Raw genomic sequence first — 5,981 nt, forward strand, 5'->3', positions numbered from 1 at the left:
GAGCCACAGATATGGTAGATCCAAGTCAAGAAGTAAGAAGAAAAATATTTACTACTTTAAATGTGACGGTAAAGGGAACTTCAAAAGAGAGTGTACGAAGAGCATCGATAAGGTATCTCAAGGAAATGTGGCCAGTACTTCAGGCGGTGGTGAAATATTATTTAGCAAAGCAGCAACGGTTGCGGAAGGCAGACACAAATTTTGTGATGCATGGATTATTGATTCAGGAGCGACGTGGCATATGACGTCAAGGAGAGAATGGTTCGATCAGTATGAACCAGTCTCAGAAGGATCTGTATTCATGGGAAATGATCATGCCTTGGAAATCGCTGTGGTCGGTACCATTAAAATTAAAATGTTTGATGGTACTATTCGCATCATATAGGAGGTACGACATGTGAAGGGCCTGACAAAGAATCTTTTGTCTTTGGGGCAATTGGATGATATTGGGTGCAAAACTCGTATTGAGAAAAGAGATCATGAAAATTGTGAAAGGCGCGCTTGTGGTTATGAAGGCGGAAAAGGTTGCTGCAAATCTGTATATATTATTGGGGGAAACACACAAAGAGGCGGAACTAGCTGTTGCATCAATTGGTTCTGGAGAAAAATCAACAGTGTTGTGGCATAGAAAGCTTGGACATATGTCAGAACGAGGAATGAAGATTCTCTCTGAACGGAAGCTGTTGCCAGAGCTTACAAAAGTGACTCTACCTTTTTGTGAGCATTGCGTTACCAGTAAACAACACAGATTGAAGTTTGGCACGTTTATTGCCAAGAGCAAAGGAATATTGGAGCTTATTCATTCTGATGTTTGGCAAGCACCGATTGTATCTCTAGGAGGAGCGAGATACTTTGTCTCGTTTATTGATGATTTCTCTAGGAGATGTTGGGTGTATCCAATCAAGAAGAAGTCAGATGTTTTCGAAGTCTTTAAAGTTTTCAAAGCGCGGGTTGAACTTGATTTTGATAAGAAAATCAAGTATTTGAGGACTGACAATGGAGGAGAATATACCAGTGATGAATTTGATGCATTCTGTCAGCATGAGGGCATCAAAAAATAGTTCACGATGGCTTACACGCCTCAACAGAATGGAGTGGCAGAGCGGATGAACAGAACTTTGTTGGACAGAACAAGGGCCATGTTGAGTACTGCGGGTCTACCAAAGTCATTTTGGGCAGAAGCAGTCAAAACCGCTTCTTATATCATCAATCGTTCTCCTTCAGTGGCGATTGATTTGAAGACTCCAATGGAGGTGTGGACTGGCAAGCCAGCTGATTATTCTCGGTTGCATACATTTGGAAGTCCGGTGTACGTGTTGTACAATGAACAAGAAAGATCAAAGTTGGATTCCAAATCCAGAAAGTGTATCTTCTTGAGCTATGCTGATGGAGTAAAGGGGTTTCGCTTGTGGGATCCTACTATCCACAAGCTTGTCATCAGCAGAGATGTTATCTTCGAGGAAGATAAAGTGAAGGGAGAAAAAGGCACACTGAATTCAAAAACTACTATCATTCAGGTGGAAAATAAGACAGACGAAGATCAAGTTTCTTGTGAAGCAGTACCAGAGCACGAAGAACAAGAACCAGTTGAGTCAGAGGTTTCCAAAGTGAGGCAGTCAACTCGAGAGAGAAGACCACCATGTTGGCTTTCAGATTATGTCACTGAAAGCAACATTGCATATTGTCTATTAACAGAGGATGGTGAGCCATCGAGTTTCCATGAGGCTACTCAAAGCTCGGATGTATCCCTGTGGATGACAGCGATGCAGGAAGAATTGGAAGCATTGGACAGGAACAAAACTTGGGATCTTGCTACACTACCACGAGGAAGGAAAGTTATCGGTAACAGATGGGTCTACAAGATCAAGCGTGATGACAATAACCAAGTGGAGCGGTATCATGCAAGATTGGTTGTCAAAGGGTACGCTCAGAAAGAAGGAATTGACTTCAATGAGATATTTTCTCCTGTGGTTCGACTTTCAACAGTCAGAGTAGTATTGGCATTGTGTGCAGTGTTTGACCTACATCTGGAACAGCTAGATGTGAAAACAGTATTTCTTCATGGCGATCTTGAAGAAGAAATCTATATGCTCCAGCCAGAAGGTTTTGCAGAAAAAGGCAAAGAGAACTTGGTTTGCAGGTTGAATAAATCTCTGTACGGTCTCAAACAGATGCCGAGGTATTGGTACAAGAGATTTGATTCCTATATCATGAGCCTTGGGTACAACAGACTCAGTGCAGACCCTTGTACGTATTTTAAGAGGTCTGGTGATGATGATTATATCATTTTGCTGTTGTACGTGGATGACATATTGGTAGCAGGCCCCAACAAATATCGGGTCCAAGAATTGAAGGCACAGTTGGCTAGGGAATTTGATATGAAGGACTTGGGACCAACAAACAAGATTCTTGGGATGCAAGTTCACCGAGACAGAACTAATAGGAAGATTTGGCTTTGCCAGAAAAATTATTTGAAAAAAGTCTTGCAGCGCTTCAACATGAAAGATAGTAAGCCAGTTTCAACCCCTCTTCCTATTAACTTCAAGTTATCTTCTGAGATATGTCCTAGAAGTGAAGCAAAGAGGATGGATATGTCTCGAGTACCGTATGCATCAGCAGTGGGAAGTTTAATGTTCGCTATGATCTGTACTAGACCAGACATTGCACAAGCAGTGGGAGCAGTCAGTCGGTATATGGCGAATCCTGGACAAGAGCATTGGAGCACAGTTAAGAGGATCCTTAGATACATTAAGGGTACCTCGGATGCTGCATTATGTTTTGGAGGATCAGATTTTACACTCAGGGGCTTTGTGGATTCAAATTACGCAGGTGATCCAGATAAAAGAAAATCTACTACTGGTTATGTGTTTACAGTTGCAGGAGGTGCAGTCAGCTGGGTTTCAAAACTGCAAACAGTTGTGGCGTTATCTACAACGGAAGCAGAATACATGGCAGCTACTCAAGCTTGCAAGGAGGTAATATGGATTAAAAGGTTATTGGAGGAGCTTGGGCACAAACAAGAAAAGATTCCTCTGTTTTGTGACAGTCAGAGTGCCTTGCACATTGCAAGGAATCCAACCTTTCATTCCAGGACTAAACACATTGGAGTTCAATATCATTTTGTACGAGAAGTAGTAGAGGAAGGAAGTGTGGACATGCTGAAGATCCATACGAAGGATAACATATCTGATTTTTTGATCAAGCCAGTGAACACAGATAAGTTTGAGTGGTGTAGATCCTCAAGTGGCCTAACAGAAACGTAAGCAGCAGGAATGGCAAGTTTGAAAGGATGTGTGAAGATGTGTTTGATTCTCAATCAAATCTCCAAGTGGGAGAATGTCAGCAAAGGTGACTCAATATTGGTAAAAGATGCTGGGTGGTTGGAATGAAGGAAACTTGCATGTTTTTCATTTGGTCAATCATGTGCAGCTGAAGGAAATTCATTATGAATTTTCTGGCCTTCACGCGTTCACAACCCAGGGGGAGCTCTATAAATAGAGCTCTCCTCCAGCATTCTATATATCCCATCTCGAGTTCAATCATCTAAGCTTGAGTTTCTTCATCTCCCTTATTTATTTTTATATATATTTGTGAGATAGGTTTTCTCCTGTATTAAGAGAGTGAGTGTCTCTTTGGAAACAAAGAGAGAGGTTGTAATTCTCCAAATATTATAGTGGAATCTTTTGGTCTTGCCCATGGTTTTTACCCTAATAATTTTTGGGGGTTTTCCACGTAAATCTTGGTGTCTATTTATTCTTTAATTTTCATAGTTTTTATCTCGTAATGCCGCACTTGGAACCAACACAAAGCACTTTTGCACTGTATGAGCGGTGCAGTAGGGGCAGATTAGTTTTGTCTACTACCCCTGGTTCTTCTAGGTCTACTCCAATGAAAATGATCGACCCGAAAGGCCATGACAGTTTTGTCAAAGGACGCACAATATATATGGTGACGGATGATTTGGTAGTATCAACTCCATCTTCAAACTTCATCATTTCTACTCTTAACCGGATGAAAATTCCAGTGGCTGATGTGGAGGAACATGAGCTTGACATTGCTATAGAAGAGGTAAGATTCTAGTTTTTAAACAACCTTCTTTGCTTGCACAAAATTCGACCTTACCTAATAGGATTCCTTTTGTTGTAGGCTTTAAGCATTCTGAAGCCTTCTCTGACCTCAAACGCCATCGTTATCAGATGGGCTCAAACCATTCTTAAAGAGACAGCCAAAGCAAGAGAAGTACTGAACTCATTATCCTATCTCTATCCTCTTGCTGTAATGTTGTTGATAGGTAAAAAAGAATGATGCAATCGAATCCAATTCAGGATAATTTAGTGATAGCATCCCCTTGCCATGCCATGACATTTAATCTGGAATTTTGCTGTCTTACAAAGGGTAAATCTATTGACACTCGTGGCGAAACATAATTCATATAACGTAAAAAAGTATATTACAAGGTACCATAAATTCAGCCATCCACGCCTCACATCAGATTCAAGACGACAATTTTATTCACCATCTCGGAATCTAGATTGAGCTTCGAAAATGAAGATATAGAAAACGTTGTACCAGCCGCTACAAGAATAAACTCGAGATAAGGCATAAACAAGAAAGACATGAATGAAAAAAAAAAGACATGAATGAAGGCATGCAAGCATATTAATAGCAACATGCCTTGAATTTCTTTCCCCCACCGATTTAGCATTATTATCTGTAACAATCATGAGTACTGTCTGAGTAGCATTATTATGATATTTTCTTCCAGAGGTGTAAGTATACCACTAAATCCATTGAAAACAATGGTAGCATAATATATTTGCTTCGAGAGGTATAATTGTCCATCTAAATCCATTGAAAACATTGGTAGCGTTTGGTAAAAAGTTGTGGCCAGCCCTCTTTGGGAGTGGGATGAGATTATCAATTTTTTTCCCCGAGGTGACGGATTGTTAGTTGTTACAATTAGTCTCGAACTTGAGACCTAGTAAAAAAAAACAAAAAACAAAAAACAAAAAACAAAAACAAAACCTGAGACCTAGTATCAAACTTAAGACCTTGTGGCAGATGAGCTACAAGTCCATGGGCGGAATCATCATCATTATTATTATTATTATTATTATTATTGACTAAAAGAGTAAAAGGTAAATGACACTGGGGAATGAAGGTGGAAAGTGGGTATTAAAATCATGGAATTTTATTGGAGCATTTTTTGTGTAGTTGGACCGCTGGTCATCAAACCGAGCAAAGTTGATGTAAGTATTCGTGTAACAATTAAATAATGATTCGTTTACCAATAATATTTTATGAGTAGTATTTAGTTATATAAATATAAAACCAATAAAAATTACTATCAGAGGTTTTATCATCATTGATCTTTTAGTCTCCCCAGTTTCTTGATTTCTTGAACTGCAACCATGGCTGCTGCAGCAGAGGAAGTTCAGTTCTCTCTTAAAATCATGATGATGAAGGAGAGCAGCAAAGTCATTTATGCTGAAGTGGATAGCGATTTTGCGGATGTTTTATTGAGTTTCCTAACATTACCACTGGGAACAATATTGCGACTCGTCGTCAAGCACTACGGAGACAACACACCAACCATTGGAAGCTTGTACTCTTTGTCTGTGGGTTTACTGAATTTGGACCGTGCTCATTTCTGGACAGAGGCGGGTCTAAAAATGCTCGTCCTTCCAAGAAATTCATCTGAAATTGAATGTAGGAGACTAAAACTCCAGATTGATGATACTCGGCCAACCCACTACTTTATGTGTGGGAATCGGACGTGTGTGAGCATGTACTATAACGTGAAGTGCCCTTGTACAACTTCAACAAATATGATAAGGATGGATGTGGAAAGTACTGTAGCCCAAGGTGGAGACAAAAGTGTCTTCACTGTGCATAGAGCATCTTTTCTTTTAACCGATGATTTGTGTATTATGACGAATACATCAGAATCCCTCTTCCGGATTTTGAAACTAAATGGTATC

The sequence above is a fragment of the Henckelia pumila genome, chromosome 3 (genome assembly GCF_033568475.1).
Source record: "Henckelia pumila isolate YLH828 chromosome 3, ASM3356847v2, whole genome shotgun sequence".
In the NCBI taxonomy this organism is placed as follows: domain Eukaryota; kingdom Viridiplantae; phylum Streptophyta; class Magnoliopsida; order Lamiales; family Gesneriaceae; genus Henckelia; species Henckelia pumila.